Below are 22830 nucleotides of genomic sequence, written 5' to 3'. Positions count from 1 at the left end.
CCCTTCCCTGTATTTGTCCCTTCATTATTGTCTCCCTGCTTCTCAAGCCCTCCCATCGGGGATTCCATTTTATTGGGGCCCTGTACTGCCGGAGCTGTAGTACCATTAGAATTCAATGGGAAATCCTTGGCAAAGTGACCAAAGTTGTTGCATTTAAAACATGCCCAAAGTAAGTTTCAAAGTTTAGCGGAATGGTAACAAGCCCAACTCCGACATTGATAACCATGCTTTTAGGTGGCGTTTTAGACAAATCCCATCCTATACAAACCTGTTTGAAGTTCTGTCAAACCCTCTCTTACTAGGTATAAATAAGGGAGTGCCCAGTTGGCTAGCAAGCATCCTGAGATTATCCCACAGCCAGCTAGGCAGTCCCACAAACTCTACCCAGACCGGATGAACCGCTTGCAAAGATTCAGCCGAGTCGAACACTAGCTCCCAAGGCACCACACACCGTAGTCCTATTAAATACTAGGGGCCCTTTGTCGAGGATCTTATCCACATCAGAGGCCTCTTTGAATCTCACTGAGCAAAACCCGTTAGCTAGGTATGAAGTACTTTCAACTGCTCCTCCATGACCAAGGATTTGAGGGCCTTGCAGCCATTGGATCATCTCAAATCTGTTCGGGATTCTTCCACTGAATCCAAATACAAGCGTCATCTTAGCTTGGATGGCTAGCTGTTTTTTTATCCGTGCTGGTGGAATCGCTACAGTAATAGCCTCGACAACCTCCACATGTTGTGGAGGAGGGATTTTTAAAAGCAGAGAAGGCTCGATCTACCAACCCGTCTTCTACCAGCACACTGAGTTCTGAATGGGAGCAAGTTCTTTTGTTGTTGTTAGGGCCGGACTCAAGCATCTTGTTGACTTCCAAGAGCTCTTGTTGCAGTCTAGCTTTTGTATTCTTTAGGTTTTTGATATCCCCTGCACTTGACATCCCTTCTGCTGAGCTTTTTCCATTATCCCTAGAGTTAGGCCCCTTGAGTATGCTAGCAACGATATACCTGGCCTGCAAGTAGCCGATGAACTTGACGCTTTATTTACATTCACACAGATTGGTCCCTGAGGAACCCGTCTTTGATGGTTTTTTACTTCGAATTTGAACCCTTGTGCTGAGCCCATTTTCACTCCTGTTTCCTCAGAGGGGACTTTTTCGGTCGGAGCAATTTGAGCTCTTGCATGGTTGATACCTTTGGCGAGCTGGGGCCTGACATTTCCGTGTCATGCTCGATCTCAAGACCAAGACGCCGCCTATATTCATTGGCACCGCTAGCTCCGTTTCGGACATTTTCCTTGCCGCTAATATCTGCGAGAATTTGCAAATGTCCTCATTTACGGCGAGACCGTCGAATTCCATTAGCATATAACCTTTAGTAGCTTATCAATCGCTCAATTCCACAATTGGGCCAACCGCAAACTCCCGGCTTTAAGGCTCTGGTGTGAAAGGGGTACATGCAAAAGGGAGGTCTTAAAGAGCAAGGGTGATAATTAACTAAAGCTGCCAACGATTATTAACACTTGCTACCAACGATAATTAACGTATGTTGCAACGATTATTAACTATGATGCCATCGCGATTATTAAGTGCTGAGGGTATTGTGCAGCAGGTTGAGTGGAGGTGGGCGTGCTTGGAGTGGGGGGGGGGGGGGGGAGGATGCGGTGCACTAGCATCTTGGCGCTACCCTATTCATCTCCTCCAAGCCGCTGAGGCTGACGTCCAAAAGCTCCCTGTTTTGTGGGTCCAGAATGGCCTCGGCGCACAAGGAGCAGACTCGCAGGTGAACAAACCTCACTCCGGAGTATGCCACACACTCATGCACAGCGAGACCTAGTCCAAGAAGCCTGCACGCTTCTTCTACCCTGCTACCGCCATCGCCACGCTACTATTGAAACTTTCTTCTGTGTCATGCATTTTTCTTTCATCATTTCACTTCCTAATCTTACCGGAATGCTCATACTTTACTCTTTTATTGAAATGTTAACGGAAGTCATTGTCATACCAATATTTTTGGTTTTGGGGCCCCTCTCTCTCTCTCTCTCTCTCTCTCTCTCTCTCTCTCTCTCTCTCTTCACTACCGGTTGAACAAATGCTAAGCCTTGTATTGGCTTAAGAGTAGCAGAGTCACATGCCATATTTAACTTATAGGTCTTTGTTCTTTTTTATCTTGCTTGCCCAATGCCTTCTTCAATTCATAGCCCATGGGGCAAGCGCGTGCACGCACACCGTGTTTTCCAAAACTTGGAAAACCTAAAAATAAGAGTCATATTGAATATATTTAAGGTTTTTAGATTTATTTTCCACAATTTCAAAGGTCATCTCTTATAGGTCTTTGCTCGTTTTGATCTTGCTTGTCAAATGCCTTCTTTGACTCACAGCCCATGGGGCAAGCGTGTGCATGTGCACGAACGCACACCCTTGTTTTCCAAAACTTGGAAAATGTACAACTAAGAGTCATATTGAGTATATTTGAAGGTTTTAAGATTTAATTTTCCACTATTTAAGAGGTCGTCTCACCTTCAAATGTTTAATTTGGCAGTAAATTTCAAATTTTGTAGGTGCGAGGTTTATTTCGAGCATGTGCAGTATGCAAACACGTTCTCTCATAATGATTTTCACACTTCGCAAGGAGTACCAAAATGTCATCCAAAGAGTTTCATAAAAAAGTCACTAGGTAATTTATTAAAAAACAATTTTAAACACTAAATTTGTTGTCCATCTTTCCCACTTCAAGTTGGGTGCCATGTGCACACACAAACTTACACACCTTTCTTTGTTTACCGATTTAGCTCTTCACTTATGGGTAAGGTCATTGAAACCTTGCCCATGATTCTTCCATACCCGTGTGAACAGTGTCTATGATGAGATTGCCTCACTCCATATTCTCTAAGTTTAATTTTGCCAAGAATCCCCATCAATTTAAACTTTTCTATGGAACTTCTCTCCTAGATTTCCCCCCTTACTCACTATGTGATATGAGGCACACTTGCTAGTTGGCCTTCTTTGACATCGCTCATACCATTAGGGTTGCACTAGTCCTCTCAATTGAGCAATAGATCTGAGTTCAAACTATGCAATCTATAAATCATGCCGAATAGTGAGCGGTAGTATACTTTTGGCCGAGGAGGGGCTCGCCCAAAATGGAGGTGGGTGCGTAAGGGATGGATAATAAATCATACAAAACACACACACGTTGGCGTGCACGTGCACACATGTTTTATGCAGTCATGATTTCAACCTTGTAGAACGAGTCCAATACTTAAACACCAAGCTACACATTCATTACTCCCTTTAAATAACAAGACAACAAATGAGTGCCAGTTTAATTGTCAGCATGTTGTACCTTGAGGCTACCCATCATTTTTCACATTCAATGAGGGATTTCCATTACATAAAAGTAGTAGAGCGGCTAGAAGGCAAGTAGGTTGAGAGACATGACTATCTCCAGGGGGAGCTTTAGTTGGGATACGTGCACTTAGAGTAAATACATGCATAAAAGGTGTAGGCCACAAACGAAACCATAGTGGACCTTAAGAACTAGAGATATGCCTTGAGAATATAGTATGCATCACTAGCCTTGTAAGAATGTATGGCACACAAGGAACCGCCGTGTGTTTGAAGGTGGATCTAAGGTGGCAAGCTTCACAGAAATTATACACGAAAGCAAAGTGTGCTAATATGGATGCTCGGGCGCAAGCAAAACTTGGAGGATTGGTCAAGGACTATTGGTGCCTTGTTGTCAGCAGATGGAATGCCTAGGAAGGGGGAAAACCTTGGCCAATGGTAAAAATAGAAGATCTCAGAAGGACATGGTAATTGACCTTGTGTATCAAGGATAGGGAGCGGTTCGTAAGGGGTGGCTACCCATATAGCCAATGTAACTGTGGTCCCTGGATGATGTCATGGCTCAACACGAGCATGGCAAGACCTTGTAATTTTTACAGATGATCAATATAATGCACTCACAATTGTGAGTTCTGCTTTTTTTTTTTTTTTTAAGGGCTTGTACAAGAGTAAAAAAACATTGGGAGTTTTGCGTAGTTAAGGGAATAGTTTTGGAGGAATAATAGAAGAGTCCATGCAATAAAGTATGTTCTTATTTTGATCATATAAGAGCCATTATTGCCTAGGGTTGATTTTTTAGACGGGCACACGCCTTTCAAATTTCAAGGTATTCAATAATAATTTTAATATATGTTGTAAATGGTAGCCTTCAAAAACAAGGTGAGAGATCACAGAGGCCTGCAACATGATGAATAAATGGGGAGTGGCTATGTCAAAGGTGGTCAGAAGGTAGCATAATGTATGTCGCGGAGTGATCGGTCCAGTACATGTAGCTGGATCCTGATTCGTATTCGAAGATTGCAGAGCTCGCCCAAATATGGTCCAAAGAAGATCCGTACATAGTTGTAACATCTTTTACCAATTGTCGGATGTTATATTTGTTTAGGAAAGAGGAAAGCTGATATTAGGAAGTATTAGGAACTTTAATGTCAATGTTGAAGTCACCCAAGATAATGATTGGAATTTCCATAGTGTGTTGTTGAAGCAATGTTTTTAATACGTCTATTAAATTTGTTAGCCTTGTTGAAGGTGAATTTTAAAGGGAAACTATTTTGATGATTTTGTTGTTTGTGAACTTGATTTTTGTATGCAACATCTCAATTCCCGGACGAGAAATATTCCCATGGTCAAAGTGGATTAGTGTTTCTTGTTGGAGAACTGAAACACCCAGCTTTGCATTAAATTGGTGTTGTAGAAAGCCTAGTATTGGATGTGGTATTTTTTTTTTAGTCTTGTCTCTTGCAAACAAAGTACATGCGATGTCATGAGGATGGAATTTGTTGTAATCTTTCTTATGTGTTTATTGAAGGACACAATGTTGAGAGATTGAATTATAATATGTGTGTTTGAGTAAGCTTTTAATGACTTTTGAGTGGAGATCCATTTAGCTTGTGCTTTTAGGCGATCTAGTTCTTTTAGTACAGGTTGGTAGACCTTGATATGGGAAGGTTGTATTCTTTTGAGCAGGTAAAGATTAGTTGGGTCTCGGACGCATGACAATGCTGTGTATGTGAGACCATGTGTTCTTATGTGTTCAGGATTGAAGGTTAGTGTTTGCAATATAAGACCCTGGGAGCGATGAATTGTTCGAGCACTAGCTGGTTGCAATGGGAATTGGTATCTGGAGATGATGTTCAAGCTTTTCCGACTTGGAATTCACGAACGACTCGTTCTACTGGGGTCCATTCTTTGTTAATGGTCGATGAATACAATGCTTGATTTTCATAGCGTTTTCTCTTTCCAATGAGAGAGTTGGAGAAATGAACCTAAATTATTGTTTTTTTGCTTGTTTTTGTACTCCCCTTCTGCTCCGTTAACCAATCCATCAAGAATATCCAAGTTCCCTGCGCATAACTCGACAACAATGCCTGCTTTTAGGTTGAGTGTGGAATGCAATCCTCTAGTGGATTTGGGATCTGCAAGAATGCTAATTGTTTTGTTGCATGAGTTATTTCTTTTGTCAATAGCGATGAAAGTTTGAGGCGTTCCCTCCATTTGATTGAAAATGGCAATATTATGAGCGTCCTTTTCTTTGTTGGAGTAAAACAGATGAGAAACTTGACGGTTGGTTGGAACAGGTCTATAGTAGTTGTTGTTAAGATATTCCAAGTCCTTAGAAGTATGTTGTGCAATTCGAAGTCTATTAAGAATATCTATGAATGTTCGATCATTTTGTCGCATTGTTAGTGTAAGTTCGTAGCATTGTGGATGAGTGTGCCAATATGATGGGAAAATTGCTTCTAAAAGCGTATGTTTTTGCGAGAGTATCCTTAATAGAGCTTGCCTGACACAGATCACCACAAAGAACGACATCCAACCCACCTAACGATTTATCGTGATTGCGCTTGATTGCTTGCAAACAAGAGTCAGTCATGGAGAATACTCTTGAACCTATCAAGGAGACCTCATCAAAAACTACAAGTCTCAAGTCTTTATAAAGGAGAGAAAGCGCATTCAACTTTTCAGCACTCAATCTTGTTTGTGTAGAAGTAATTAGAGGCAAGTAAAGTGCTAAGTGGATTGTGGTGCCACCAATATTAAAAGTTGCCTTTCCTGTGTATGTCATTAGCAATGCTTTTGGAGATTCTGGACTTGGTGCGCTTCTATGGTTGTAAAATCGTTGCAATGCTTCCACTAACAATAGTAATGTGAATTTTTTTCCTGTTCTTGCACCTCCTATGAGAAAGAGGTGTATTTGTTTATTGGGTTGAATTCGTTTTTTCAACATTATGTCGTCAAATATGTGTCGTTGTTGGTCATTTAATTTGTCAATGCCTGCATGGAAGTCATCATTTTTCATGGAGGTGTACTTGAAATGTTGCAAGTGGAAAGTATTTTTAGAGTGCATATTAATGTGCAGGTCATTAAAAATGTTTGCATCATGCGAGGCATGTGAGTCATTGTTGGTTGTACTAGTTGTGGTCGGGGAGGAAATGTAATACATTTGGTTTTTTTCTATTGGGCTTGGGTCTTTATTGAACTTGAGCTCATTTGATTTTATGGCTTGTATATGTTCATTATATACATCACTCCATGTACAAGATTCTGTCAAATGTTGGTCTTCGTTATTGTCCAAGGAAGGTATAACAAGCATTGTTCTCTATAGTGGTCTTTTGGGTTTTTAAGGATGTTATATTTCATGAATCTTATGATCTTAGCTTTGCCCAATGGTTTGTAAGTCGTTCCGTCTTGTTTAATTGTTGATGCATATTCAGCCAAGCATAGATGATGGAGACTTTGTGGTCTTTCAGCATATTTATCAATAATGTTTTGGAAGAATATGTTTGTGTCAGATGAGTGTAGTTTTTGTAGAGATGCTTTTCTTTTGAGAACTAATGCACATTGATCAGGAGGGTTAGTACTTATGTAAACAAAGTCACGAGTTGTAGTATGGAGTGGTAAACGATAGCGCTATGTAAGATGCTTGTTGTGCACTAATTTGTTGTGTGTTGAGAATAGTGTTGCCGACCTTACGTAGCCGCTCAATTGTTGTTGCGTTGTTGGCCACACAAATATCAAATTGAGATTTTATTGCTGCTATCAATGTGTTGTCGATTTTTGTCATGTATGATGTGCAATAACTTGCTGCACCATGTGCGTTCAAGACGAATTGAATATCAGTGTTTGCATCCCATAGTGTTGCAATTGTGGGGTTGAAATTGTTTGTATAAATGTCCTTCATGTTTCATTTCAAGAAGATTGTTGCTGCAGATAGTGAGTTTGTTATTGCCAAAGTATATTCTTCGAATGTCAAATGCACGCTTTGTAACCATTCCTCAAAAGAAATGCTAGTTTCAGTGGGAAGTGTATCGAGGCTATTCTGAATGCATTTAAAAGTTTTCTTGCTTCTCATCTGGTTGTCGTAGTCATTGCTAGTCGGTCTGAGAATGATTTTGAATGGCATGGGGAACCTTGGGAAGGCAAAACAACAGGATTTGCCTTTCTTGAGGCAAGTTTTTCTATGATGGTGCGTTTGTATTTCATAAAGGTCTGATGGAAGCTTGGAGCCATATATACTTATGTACCTGTCTACGAATGCCACAATAGCATCATCTGTGTCATGTTCAAATATAGGAGCTTGTTCAACCCATAAAAGACCATGATCATGCTGGCGTGGCCACGACTTTGAAACTCTATCACGAAGAAATAATCAAGAAGTTTTCCGCATAATTTGCTATCGTTTAGTGTTCTTTTCATGGCTGTGAAGCGGTTAAGGTAGAAGTGAGCTGTTGTTATTGGATCTGCTCGCACCAAACGTCTACGGAGGAGCTATCGCTATCTTTTTACGCTATCTTGTTTAAAGCGTCACTATTTGTTCCAAGGCATCAACAAGTTTTTTTCCCAACGTTTTTTAGCTGAAGAAAATGTCACAAAGAAAATTGGTGCCCTAGTTGTCGAATCATGCCGAAAACAATTTTTTTAATAATTTTCTTTGTAATTTGGCAGGTACAAGCACTTCGAAGTCTCTGATCCTAGTGTGACGAGACTACTTTTCTATGTTTGTGTCCTGACAAACATGTCCACAAACAAGGATCCTCCTCAAGTTTTGCTTTGCGTAGGCATATCCAAATGAGGATAGTATTTTTTGCGTCATGATTTTCACTGATTTGAAAAATATAGTTTTCGATGTTGAGGAAAAACGTCTATCTTTGTGCATAAGCTCCCATTTGGCTACTGTTTGGTAATTTTTAGATACGTATTGGTGGTATTTTCTAGGCTCTCCAAAGTAGATCGTAGGAAAACTGAGCTCCTCATAGAAACACATCAGCAAATAAACCAAGTGGATTGTTCCCCTCTAATGTGCGACATACAAAATTTTATTGTTGTAATCAACAACTTGCTCAGCAGTAGTGATGTTGTGCAAGCACATCAGTGTCAATAGCTTCCTCGTTCTCCATCTCGTATGTGTTTGTGTCTAGGGAAAGTGATGAGTGTGAGATTTCTTAAAAGTGTGCAAGCCATTTATCATTTATGGTTATTTTTCCTTCTTGTACAAAGAGGTATGAAGAAGAGGTGTGTGGCCTTTAGTGTCAGCAATGGTCTAACAAGGCCAGATAGTAGCAATGTGTGTACTCAAGCTTCCTTTGAGCCCTATCAAGACTGAAGCCTCTTCTTGGATAAATCAAGGAAGAACTTGTTGTGTTTTTTTTTATATTTTCAAGGACATTCATGACACTGCCTCGCAAACCATATTGGCCATCATAAGTTAGTTCTCAAATCTTTGCGAATGGTATGCGGATGGAGACCAAGCATGCTTCGACATTGTTCAGTTGTTGCAGACTGGCGGTAGAGGTCGTTAAAGCCCAATGTATGCAAGCTCTCAAACAGCAGCATAAATCTTTGATTTGCGTTTGCATGCACGACAACAGAATAGAAGAGACATCTTTTTCGTTTTCCACCTCCAGCATGTAAGCACAGTGGAGGAGTGAAATGCATGACTTGCGAGCGAAAAACAACCGCCACACTTTTCGCATGGATATGTAGTATCATTAAGCCTCTTTAGGAATTTGTTTACAATCTTGTTTTTTTGTTGTGAATGAATGGAAGGATGTTGCTGCAATGAGGCAGTCTCTGTGAGCTTTATATACCTTAGTCGCTTCAATTTTGTTGTAATTGCAGAGTGTGTATGGACACAAAGTGGTTGCTTTTCAATAAATAGATATGCGATTTGAGTAGCTGGTTTGTGCATGTTCTCTCTCCATAAGTGGGTTAATAAATCACACTCTTCAATTGTCCAATAGACAAGTTTACGACGTGATTGTGAAGTCGTGAAAGCATATATATATGAAGCCGATAATAGATCCATCTATAATTAGAAGTCCTTTTTTGAACTGCTCATTGATTTTCCAACTACTTGTTTTTGTTGTGTCCACTTGTAGCATTGTAAAGGATTATGGTAAGTGTTTTTTCGAATTTGTGAGCGAAAATATTGATGACTTCCATTGTGAGACTCATCGATGTTTTACAAGTATCGTATAAAGCATACAATTGTATAGCTCTTTCACTGAATGACTCTAGCTGTGATCCAAAGAAGAATGAAGCTGAAGAGTGTGTGATAGAATTTGTTAAGTGGTTCTCAAACAAGCATTGTTGCATTATAAGTCTAAATGACTCAAAGCTTAAGTTTATTTGCGATACACTATGGAGTGCTAGAAACAATTGTTGATTAAGAGGATGTGTTTGCATAAATAGCATGTCAATGTCTATCTCTTTGGAATATTGAAACCAGTAGGATTTTCCATTATAGAGAGAGAGAAGAGAGTAGTGTTTGTTGTTTTGCATATAATTGATAGAGAGAGAGGAATTGAGGATAGACACAAAGAGAGAGAGAGAGAGAGAGAGAGAGCTTGTGTGTTGCTTTACAAGCAATGGACACACACACACACACACACACACACAAAGAAGAAGTGTGTTTGGTGTTGTGTGTGTGTGTGTGTGTGTGTGTGTGTGTGTGTTGAGAGAGAGAGAGAGAGAGAGAGAGAGAATGTTTTGTGTATCTATGTGTGCATATTTGTATTTGATTCTAGATCGATAGAGAGAGAGAAGAGAGAGAGAAGAGAGAGAGAGAAGAAAGAGAATACAGAAATGTTTTGAGTTCTCAATTCGCGAAGAAGCGAACAATACTTACAAGCATAACCACAATACTTAGAACCACAACCAAAAGTGTGCAAAAGCATGTTACAAAGAAGTAGAGGATGGAAGCATTGGTTTTGTTTGAGATAGTTAGAACAAGCAAGAAAAATAAAGGGTAGCTAGTAATGAAAAGCAAACATTCACAAGACTAAGATTCAGTTTGATACGCCACCACATGGCCACTCGCGTTGATTTTGAAACGCCAAACCGTGAGTTGTTGCTAAGATATCTCTTGCCTCGGAAACGGACTCAGTGTAAATTTGGTTGAAGGTTCTATTCAACGCAAGCACTAAATCGGTTGCTGCACCAATAACTTGCACATCAAGAATCTTTTTGCTTACAGCTTCGGTGTTGTGATTATTGTGGTGTTGTTATTGCAAAATCCACAATAAGGTGCCTGCCTAAGTCTACACACTTTTGTGGATTTGCAATTTGAACAATGCTTCTCCAACAACACATATTGAAGTTGACGAATCGGAGGGTGCCAACAACCTGGACAAGGCAACTATGTAAGAAAATGAGAGAAGTCACTTCTGATATATCACTATATGCTATATGAGTACACCTCACGATTGTAGCCCAAATTTTTGGTTTGAGCCTGAAAGACGGCGGCAAGCTCCTCTCTGAGGCGTGCACTACGAACAGGCACTAGAATTGTAACATCCAGTATTGACAAGGTATTGGCCTTGGCAAGGAATGCACCGATGTTTCTTGCAACGCACATTACAGGGCCATCAACAACCATTTCTTGAAGCAATTGTTGGCAATCATCTTTGCGAGAGTTCACAAAACTCAGCTACAGGAAAAGATTAAATATGGAAACAAAATCAAAAAGAGCATCAATATATCATGGAAGATTTCAAATATATAATAAAAGAGAAAAAAACAATAAGCAAGATAGGTCAATTCTTACAAATGCCTTATCTGATGGAGAGGACCATCTGCAATCAGAAGGTCACCAACAGACCCACCAAATCTTGACTGCGAGTTGTGCTTTTGTAAAATAACAAAAGCAAGTGTGCTCAATTGAGAACGTCCACTCGAAGATTGTTGTGCACCTATCTCATCAAGAAATGCACGTATCTTGCAATCAGGGGTAAATGTAAGAGACACGGGAAAGGTTCCGTTTGCTTACAGCAGTAGTAGCATCGATGTACAAGGAATACAGTGCTGACCTCCCATCTGCCCTATTTTTGCGTCTGACAACTGGGCTGTCAATGTGAACAAAGTCAATGAGGTGGAGCTTCTACGTAGAGCTATATGTATGGATCATTGATCACCACCGTAATAGTGTCGATGCATTCTTCATCAACCAAGTCGAGCTTCAAGTAACGTTTGTATTTTAGGTCAAGACTTAACTTTGTAGGTTCCATATAGATTCAATATCTGGCCCTCAATACAGAATCGTGGGCTTAGTCAGAGATATGAGTGATCAAGAATTGTGGGAGAAGACTTTGAGGAAATAGAACAATGCTAAGATCAATAGGCTTCTTATCTAGTTGAGATGATTCACCCAATCCATACAAGCCAGAAGGTTGAACAGAAGGCTCAATTTCAATCGGGCTCGGATCGTTGGCATTGTTAAGAGGTATGTCCTTAATAGGGTTTGGGACAATTGTTTCTTGGAGTGGCAAGGGAGCTCAATAGAAAAAGGCTCAATATCAAGAGGTGTTGGCTTGTTTAGCGCATGGGATGGAACAACTGTTTCAACATATGGTTCCTTCTTGATATTAATGTGCTCCACCACGGGTTGCTTGTCTACATAATCCAAAAGATAGCAACAAAAACAAACAACTCTATGAGTTGATGAAATCGCTCTCAGAAAGACATGTTTTTCGAATAATGAATACTCACATGCAAGTTCACCGGGTCGTTCAAATGAAACAATGCGCGTGCAGTAGGCTTGTGAGGCCTATGAAGGTCCTGCTTCGATCTTTTGTGAGACACTGCTGATGTGCAAGCAGTTGGGGGCACGTCGAAACGTTTACCGCTTGAGATAAGCGTACCTTCTGCCAACCTTCGAAGCTCTGTAGAAAATTAATTATGAGCACCTAACACCTTCCATATACAATGAAAATTTTAATAATGATAGGTAGAAACACAAGCAGTCATTTGTCACACGAACTGTTCAAGGTGACAACCTTGCCGTATAACTACTCCTTGTATATCAAAGCACCTAGAAGACAAAGAGGCGCTTTCAATTATAGGAAGGTGGTAATCATATGAGAGTGGCAAATGTTGTTGCGATACAAGTGTATGTATGTCTGTGTGGGTTGTAGAGAGAGAGAGAGAGAGAGAGAGAGAGAGAGAGAAATGACACATGACACAAGACAAGATAATAATTCTTATCCTCATATATTACATAAGTAGCTTAGTTATGATGAAAGGAAGTTTAACACAAAATATGATGACCACAAGTCCATAGATGGCCTATTGAAAAGAGAGCATGTTGACCAAGTATGATTACTCAAGACTGGCCTACCAATTGGCTTCTTAAAAGATAGCAAACTTAAGAAACGCTTGTATACACGATAGATGGCCTATTGAAAGGAGAGCATGTTGACCAAGTATGATTACTCAAGAGTGTCCTACCAATTGGTTTCTTAAAAGCTAGCAAACTTAAGAAACGCTTATGTATCCGCAAATATGACCTAGAACATTGATCTTTGAACTACATATTAGAAGGATTGTAGTCGTGCAAGCCTATATTCGTGGAGAAAAGCCACAATGCGGGGACGCGAAAGAAATCTTAGGTGTGTCGTACAGCACATGCATATGAAATGATCAAGCCATTTCGACCTTTGAACCATATAGTAGAAGGATTGTAGCCGTGTAAGCCTATGTTCATGGAGAGAAGGCACAATGCGACGATGTGAAAGAAATCCTAGGTGTGTATGCTCATCGCTTAAACATGTCGAGGGTTATGAAAGCTAGATTTTAAAAAACCAAGAACGGCTTGGTGGAACGCGAGCAAAAAACCAAGACTACACAAGCACTCAATAACAAAACAAGACGACAAGAAGAGAATCAGCGAAGCAACCATCACATTTCCATAACAATAATCAAAGTAAGCATGATTAGACAATAATATCGAACAATCTCACAATGAGTAACACATTCATAATGCCGATCAACAATAGATTCGATGATACAAATTCTTAAAGAGTTTGGCCAAGAAAAAATAGTAAGTAGAACAAGACAAAAATCTTCAATAGGTCTCACCGCCTTCAAAATCCATGCTATCAGCACCATCAAAATCTCCACTGCTTACGTACCATTCTCGACCTTCACAAAAAATCTCCCACTATTTGGAAGCCATTGCCAAGCAAAGTAATTTTAGCACAAAGTATTTTCGCACAGTTCTTCAGATACACAAAGGCACAACAATGCCTGCTTTTATAGAATTTCACAAGAGGTCTTCAAAAGTGACATTCAATTCAACTTCAACAAAGGCATTTGTTTATTGTAGGCTGAAAGAGCACGTTTGCCATAGCACATTTGTTTATTGTAGGCTGAAAGAGCACGCTTTTCAAATTCCTCTTGGCAAATTGAAGCAAAGGAATTTCCTCTTGGCAAAGTCAAGGTCATGGCATCGTGAAAAGAAAGGTCATGGCATAATGCCTTGTAAGGCTATGCATCCTCTCCACCACTGATAAGATTGGACAACCACCTTGTATTTTCTATGGATAATCATATCACATTCATGGCATTCCTAAAGGCATGGCAAATTTTGATTTGTCATTCCAAGCACTTTTGTCACCTATACTTCCATTTAGAATGACATTGTTAGAGTTGCGTCCCACTGGGCGCATGCAATGCATAGGAGGTAGATCACTATACGCTGCAAGCCCTCGACCTGTGGGACGGCTCTCACATGCCCTCTCATGAAAGCATCTCAATGAAATAATGCGGGGACCTACCACTTTTCGTCAAAAATAGCAGAAGTCTCTCCATGCACTATACAATGAAGCAATTTTTTCAAATTTTGGCATGGACAGACAGAGAGAAAGCACGAGTAGCATGGACAAAAAGGGAAAGATTGAGAGGGCTTACGCGTCCTCTTGCAGGTGTGTGTGGGGGGGAGGGGGGGACGCCCTCCCTTTTCCCTCAAGGCATCCCCTATGATTCTGCGTTTTTTTTTAATAAAATTAAGTTGTAAGACATATTCAAATGTATACGTGGGCATTGGTCCAATTGTCTTGGCCCTTGGGAAAATTAAACCTTGACTCTCATAAGCTAATTATTATGAAAAATTACCAAAATACCCCTCTAATTTGTGAAAATTCCCAAAATACCCCCAATATTTGGTTATAAACCCAAAATGCCCTTCAAATTTTCCAAAATACCCCTGGTCGTCAGATTGAATTTCTCCAAAGATAAAAACATTTCTAGCTTTTTATAAGAAGACTTATTGTGTATCAATACAAGATGCTAAAACTAGAATTTGACTTCGTACGTAGGCTTTGGAGATGAAATGCTTCATTATTTTTAGATATAATTGTCTTTTTTTGCAAGGTAATTTGTGAAAAATTACATGTTAAGCACTAACAAACGGATGTCAATTGTCAAAAAGGAATAAAGATTAGAAAATTTTGAACTATTCAACCAAAATAGAAACAAGGGTATTTTGGGAATTTCCGAAATTAGAGATATTTTGGTAATTTTTCCTAATCATTAATATCTTGCAGGTAATTTGTGAAAAATTACATGTTAAGCACTAACAAACGGATGTCAATTGTAAAAAAGGAATAAATTAGAAAATTTTGAACTATTCAACCAAAATAGAAACAAGGGTATTTTGGAATTTCCACAAATTAGAGGGGTATTTTGTAATTTTCCCTAATCTTTAATATCTTGCAGTCTCCCTATCGACACCTGAGCTGCACATGTTGGTCATGACCCAGCATGTCAACAATATATTACACAATATGAGGAGTCCCTAGGCCATTGCTTTTGTTATGCCCATATGCACAACTGGTTTTGGCAAGCAATATGTTGTTTATCAAAGTTGAGATTCATGACGGGTTTATGATGTTGGGGGTGGTTGCACGGCTATTACAATTTCTAGGGTATTATACTCTATTTTAGGGCATTCTTATAGATTCGATCTTCATGCTCACACCTTTGGGCTACGAACGATGCACTCTTGATATGCTTCCACACACTATGCATAACTTCAATCTACATCCAAGGGATGCAGGTTTAATTGCGATTTGCTACATCACATTATGGATTATATGGAAGGCTCAAAGTGTTCACATTCTTGGCTCACACCATTTCTTGACGTGTACTTCCTTGATTGCTACGTGTTCAAAGTTGTTGCATACTCTTTAAAAGCTAGTGGGATACCTTTAGATATAATTGTCTTAATTTGTGAAAAATTGAACTCCCATCACTGAAGTACAACGTGGGCAGTGAACTCGCTGCGCTTGTGGAAAAAATCCCATGGCATTCAATGCCTCAATTTCCATCAGCCTTGTAAGGCGCAGCAGCCCGATAGCAGGTCCCAGGACGAAATTGCGCAGCCTGCTGCAATGGCCCTCCATTTCGGCACGCCTTCCATATGCGCTGCAGGGCGTCCCCTCTTCCAGGCGCTGCAGGGCGTCCCCCTCTATGCTCACCTTCCTATTCAATCATGCGCCTCTTTGTGCTTTTAATGAGAGATGCTATGGTCGGGTTCAGACGGTGCGGAGGAAGTCGAGAGAAGCAAGATTTGTCTTCCAGCCTCGGGCTCACAGGAGCTGGTGGTAAAGAGGTAAATCACTAATGACTCATGAAAATATTTCATTGGTTTGCAGTTGAGTGCTGGCCTTGTTGGCTGCACACAATGCATCATCTTTGTTGAGGTTTGTCTTTTTCTGCGCGGCACTTTGTTTTCTTTCGGGGGGGGGGTCCCCTGTTCATAGGTTTTGTTCAACTTATCTTCCTTTTATTTACCCCTTGTCGGACACTCAGTCCTTAACTGAGATGTATCTCACAACCCCCTCACTTTGAAGAACTCTCTGTAATGTTTTGTTTCCAGTCCCATAGGTCATATCTGACCTTCGTGGATGATAATTGATCTGTGTGTGTGTGTGTGTGTGTGTGTGTGTGTGTGTGTGGTCAAAAATCCTAGTTATTTTCGCCATAGCCGTCCTCCCCCCCCCCCCCCCCCCCCCCCCCTCCAAGTTGAGGGCAACCCTGTGAGTGTGTTAAGCATAAGTTTTATTGGTGTTGTACCAACATTGATGTTGTTGACAGACATACAATTATCTGGGCAAATCCAAATTTTGCCTACATGACAAATCCCATGGTGTTGATAACAATGCCATATGTCCACATGCTTCATTACATTCAGAGTTGATGGTGTGAGCGTAAATGGTGATGACAATAATATGCGCCTAGCAAAGGTACCACGCAACCTTGTTGCTGATGTTTGTGAGCCATTAATATGACATAATTCTATGAGCAGAATTTGGCCGTTCAAAAGATACATGATTGCAATCTTGAATATTCACCAGGGCTAATTGGAATCTCAAGGAAGGCACGTCGATGTTCCCTCTTCCAAGCAATAAAATTAACAGCAAACTCAGGAGGGCATGTCGACATGCCCTCCTCCAAACAATAAATTTACAATTGGAAAGTCCAATCTCAGGAGGGCACGTCGACGTGCCTCATCCAATGATGAAATATGGAAAGGAAAATATCAAAATTTCTCAGAGGAAAACGTTGAGGTGTCCTTCCAATGAGTTGAATTTCTCTTTCCCTATTTCATCCATGAGTGAGGGCACGTCGACGTGCCCTCCCTGAGATTGTAATTTTTCAATATTAATTAGTTATTTTAATTCTTAGTGGGTGGTTTGAAGGCTGCTTTTGGCAAAGAGGGTTATGTGGCTGAAAAAGGTGCTTTTTATTGTTTCTTTGTGGACTTTTTCACGCTAAGGGTGCTTCATCTCAAAAGAAAAATCCACCTACGCGTAGGATGTCTTCTCACTACGCGTAGGATGTACAATCACCTACACGTAGGATGTCTTGTTGTGCCTCCTCTGCTCTATTCGCGCCTGCCCTGGTAGCATTTACTCTACTCTGCTCGCGACTGCCCTGCGTTGCCTTGCTGAGAGAGAGAGAGAGAGAGGAGAGAGAGAGAGAGAGAGAGAGAGAGAGAGAGATTAATGAAATGTTATATTAAACGTCTTCAAAAGGCAAAATGACCTATGAGATCACACAATACAATCTTGGTGAATCTAATACAATGTCTGGTACAAAAAAAAATGAAGTAAAACTTAAATCTTAACTGCTACTTGTCAACGAAGCAGCTAGCTGGAACTATGTAGGATATGATTAGGGGGGTGAAAGTAGTGACTGGGGGGCTAATACAACACAATGTGGGTGTGCGTGTGGGAATATAGTGGGTGAGAGCTGAAACAAAGGATGATACAAGATGATGAGCAGGGTGTACAATCCTCAAAAGAGCTAAATCATAGGAGATCCATCATTGGTTGCTAGTGGATCTCATCAATCTCCTCCGTGGTAGAGAGTGAGAGAGAGAGAGAGAGAGAGAGAGAGAGAGAGAGAGAGAGAGAGAGAGAGAATGGTCCATTATAAATGCATATTTTTGAGTTTGCACCTTTTTTAGGACACTTTTGAAGTTCGAAGCCAGGATCTGCAAAGAATTCTAGTAAAATACATGAACTTAGAACGTTATGATGATGTAGACAGGTTGACGAGTACTTTGGATGACAAGGGCTTCCCCCTGATTTTGTAGCATGCACTTTGTTGCTTGATATGAACTGCAAACTGAAGAGGCTTGATGAAGCTAGAGAGATGTTCGATGGAATACGTTCAATGGGTTACATGCCTAATCTTGGTGCATGCAATAAAATGATTGAGTTTTACTCTGAAACTGGGAATCTTGAAGAGGGAGAAACTTCAGCTCTTATGAATCTTTATATTCACTCAAACTTGCTACCATCTGCTGTCCTCAAAATGGAACATATGATGAATTCAGGATTTGCTCCTCCAGATGAGTCAGTCAGCATGCTTATTTTGCTGCCTTCGAGAAGAAAAAATCAGTTTCAAAGGGCGGTAGACGTGCTGTTAAAGCTAGAAAGCATGGCTATAAGGCCCGGGTGGAGACTCTGATGACGCTAATTGGATGGTTTGGAAAGTTGGGCTTGGTTGAGGAGGCAGAAACTCTTTTCAAGAACCTCAAAGAGAAAGTCGATGTTCAAGATTGCAAAGCTTACGCTAGTCTTTTTTCAGTGGATGCTAGAGCAGGTTTCGTTGATAAGGCGAAGGCTCTTCTCACTGAGGAGGTTGAGATTGATGCTTCAGCTTATGAGCTAATGATTGTTTTACTGTAGGATGGCAAGGATCGTGAGGAGGCTCAATCCATGCGAGATCGGATGATTCCCCAAGGTCTCACCCCCATCTGATGAGGTTGAAAGAGCTTTATTAGGCATTCAAGCAGACAGCTTTCTTGCAGGTGTTAGCAAGCCTTCAAAAGGAGCAACACAAAGCTTAGGGATAGAAGCCAAAAGCTTTCTTGCGGTGTGAGTAAGCATGCGGAGGAGGCACCCCCTCTTAACTTCAGCGACCTTCCTACTCCCACACCCACTGCTTCCTACTCTCATCACCTACTCAATCTCCTCTAATTCCATTATGTGGAATCTTCACAAGATGCTCAAAATCTTCACCCACTCTCTATTTCAAAGACCACAACAAAACCACTTCTTATATCACTTTTCATTACTCACATTTGAGCCCATCACGTTGAATGTCCAAACCACTAGACTACAAGCCTACAATGGTGTGTAGGGTGATCTTAATCATCCCCCGCCCCGCCCTCCCTCTTCTTCTTCTCCTGTTTTTTCCACTTATCTTTCAGCACTCCCATTAAAACTTTTCATTCAAAATTAGCCCCACTAACTTTTTTTTTTTGTTGCAAAACTCACTATTTCTGAGTGAATTGTATTAAGCACAGCATGACCAAAATACCCCTTTTATTTGTAGAAATTCCCAAAATAGCCCTCAAATTTTAAAAATTCTCGATATGCCTTTTCATCTATTTTGGTTGAATTGTTCAAGATTGTCTAAACTTTATTCCTTTTTTATGATTGAGATCCATTTTTGAGTACTTAGCATGTAATTTTTCAAAAAAAAAAGGCAATTATGTCTAAAAATAATAAAGCGAGGATATTTAATCAAGTATTTTAGGAATTTTGAAAACTTTGAAAGGCATTTTGGGAATGTATGAGAAAATATTGCGGTTTTCTGGGAATTTTTTAAAATTAAGGGGTATTTTGGGAATTTCCACAAATAAGAGGTATTTTGGTAATATTCTCTTTTTTGAGAGAGGGGGGGGGGGGGGGGGGGGGGGGGGGGGGGGGAAGAGTATATACAATGGTTGTGATTTCAGTTGTCACCAACTGAAATCACACACAAGAAGTATTGAAAACTAAGAGTGTGTGAGTAAAGAGCCTCTAGCCATAAATGCTAGGATGTATTTTAAGATCCAAGAAGCTGTAGAAAAGTAGAAAGAAGCAAAATGAGAAAGAGTATATACAATGGGTGTCACCAACTGAAATCACACGCAAGAAGTATTGAAAACTAAGAGTGTGTGGGTAAAGAGGTAAAAACTGCCACAATCTAAGACTACTATCATCTTTCAATTAGAAAGGATATCTTTTTTTTTCCCCTCGAGAAAAAGATCCTTCTATTTGTTAATAAAACTGCCCATATGGCTACAAACCACCTCTACTAAAGGGCTACATCATAAGCATGGGGAGACTCCCAGAGTGAGCAAACAAAATATATACAATGAGGGGTAAATCGCAAAATGGGAGGCGGAAAAAGCCACACTGGTGGCCGGTAGTGCCATCTAGGCACACCCTGAACCATGGTGAAGAAGGGCCCTGTGTGCCAGAGTCGTAGGAAAGCCTCTTTGCGCTCCCGCATGTGGTCGGACCTGCCCTAAAGTCTCTCAAACCTACCCCTCAGAGTGTGAATTAGCTCCAACCAAAAGTCACGAACAATCTCTATTGGTGGGACAGGGCATGCCTGGAAGATGCAAAAGCAATGGGCCCGCCAAATAAATCAGAGTGCCAGGTACAAAGGAGCTCCCAACACACCACTCTCGAAGGATAAGCTCTATGGAAGGCTACAGTGTAGGTTGACCCCCCTAGATCACTGTCATCCTATTGGTGGAAGCCAAGTCAAAATGGAGCGCACGGCCCATGAGAGTGGACCAAGCTACAACACCCCAAGTGTATTGTTGAGTTGTGGAAAGAGATGGCATCAGTCAAAGAACCCAAAGCCAAACCTATTGTGCCATGGAATAGTTCCATAGACAGTGTCGCTGACTCTCCAAAGGATGGCCACAAGCTAATGTGACACCCCATTTGAACAGATCCCAAGGTGATTGGATGAAGAGAAGGGATCCCTGTTGTGCCATGGGATAGTCCCATAGACAGTGTCGCAGACTCTCCAAAGAATGGCCACAAGCTGATGTGACTCCCTAGTCAAACAGATCCGAGGGTGATTGGATGAAGAGAAGGGATCCCTCCAGAACCACTCTCCAGGGTCGCACTGTACGTGTGCTAGAGGGCAGCTCTCCCAAGTCCAAAGCTGCCAGTGGCTTGTCTCAAGATCTACTATGTCTGGATCTATGTCACAGGTCCCCCCACATATACCCACAACTTGTATCCTTTGAAAGAAACACTCTACAAACTGTGGCACCTCTACTCAGACTCTGTGAAAAAGACTCTCTCCATGAATCTCAAAGAACATGTGGGGTACGGACTCCAAGCAAGCTCAAACAACAATGAGAACCTCTAGTCCCATGAAGGGCCCCATCCATCTTGCAGTTGTTGCCACTAGAGGGGTGATTCACTCAGCTACTGCCACTAGAGGGGTGAGTTACTCAGTTGGTAAATCCTCTGTAATATCCTGATGCTCTGCACCCCCCTCATGCCTCGTAGCAAGATGCTCTGAGCCTCCTTGAACAATCCTAAAAAATGTAGCCAGTCGTTGAGAGTGCGGGCTAGACCCTCTACCATGGGACACCAAGAAACATGAGGCCTACTACCAACCAGGTGGCCTCTCTAAGTGCTACCCATGGGGTTCCAAATAAGGGGTTGCCTCAAGTGATCCTCCGTGAAAGTGGGATGATGCTACTCGAGGCCACTCCTCAGCTGCTCTCGAGACCTAAGCAGGCTCACAACAAACCGATCCTCCAACCTCTTGTTCAAACCAACACTGCGCATCTCTGTAGAAATCCACCTGATGGAAGGGCTCCAAGGGCGGCCCGCATGGGGGACTCAAGCTTAAAGATGGTGAAGCAACAACTACTTCCAGAGCTCCTCCCTTGGAAGCAGTGCTCTGACCACAAACTTCCCAAGGAGGGCTCTGCTGTGCTATGCTGGGACAATGATCCCCAACCCCTCCTGAGAACATGGTAAGGTGATGACCTTCCATGCCACTTTGGCCCACGCTAGCCAGGTGTCGTGCCGTGACCATAAAAACTTCCTGATCAGCCTCTCTAGCTGGCTAATATAGGAGCTTGAGAAGACCCAACAAGACATGATGTACCACATAGTATCCAACAGCACCTGGTTGACCACGACAATTATGACTGCCAAAGAAAGCCGCGTCAATCTGCAGTGAAGCAGTTTCCTCCTCATGGACAGGAGGAGGGGAGTAGTTTGTTGCTGAGGGGACAAGTCCAAGACAACCTGACAACCCAGATAGTGTACTGGAGTCCCTAGGGGAATCCACTGGAAGCCCTCACTTGGAGACCAATTAGGTGTAGGAGCACTGCCAAATCAAAAAGCCGATGTCTTCCTTTGGCTGATCAGTGCTCTTGATGCACATTAAAACACCTCAAGAACCTGCTCACACATATGCAGATTGGCCCCTTGGCACTCCAAGTACATGGTTGAGTTGTCAAAGCAAAGTCAACATCAAGTAGCTTGTCCCCCCTATAATAGGGATCTCTAAACCAGGTAAGCCAACCTGCTGTGAATTCAAAAAAAATCTCATTGGCTTAGCATAGAAAAGAAAGAGATAGGGGGCTAGAGGACTACCCTGTATGACCAAACGTAAGAGCATGAAGCGTTCCCCTCTCCCCCCTGCCAAGGGCACCTGACTGTGTGCACTTGGAGATGCACAAGGGCAGATGCCTCCCAAAAGGTGAAAATGTTGTCAAGTATACTATGTTCCTTGACAGAACCTGTCTAGGTCCCATGTATAATACTCTCAAGAAATGGTTGGATCCTCAAACTCAAAGCCTTTGCTAGAACTTTGTAGGCCGAGTTGTGAATGGTGATGGGTCGCCACCACTACCGAATCTCATCATAAGAAGCCTCCATCCTTGGGAATACTATAGATCGATCCCTCACTCTTGATGTCAAGCATCTCTCTAGTGTGCAAGATGTACTAATAGGCACTCTAAGACCAAGCCAACCAAGCAAAATCCAAAAAGAAGCTGGGAGTCAAACCATCCTCCCCTAGACAGCTACCTCGGGGAAATGCCCATGAGGGCCTCATGGAGGTCCTTTAGCTAGAGAGGAAGCTCTAGTGTTTGATGCATCTCCTCAGTAACAAGGCTAGGCATCTCCAAATTTGCTCTTTGCATGCAGCTTGACACTCTACTGACTGA

General features: G+C 41.5%; 1 pseudogene; it reads left to right on the top strand.

Moving 5' to 3' along the window:
• The first annotated feature begins 15638 nt into the window (after positions 1 to 15638).
• Positions 15639 to 20600, top strand: LOC147464659 (uncharacterized; annotated as a pseudogene).
• Positions 20601 to 22830: the final 2230 nt, after the last annotated feature.

This window comes from Adiantum capillus-veneris, chromosome 1 (genome assembly GCF_014529385.1).
Source record: "Adiantum capillus-veneris isolate H3 chromosome 1, ASM1452938v2, whole genome shotgun sequence".
Taxonomy (NCBI): Eukaryota; Viridiplantae; Streptophyta; class Polypodiopsida; order Polypodiales; family Pteridaceae; genus Adiantum; species Adiantum capillus-veneris.
This window is presented reverse-complemented; position numbering and strand designations above follow the sequence as displayed.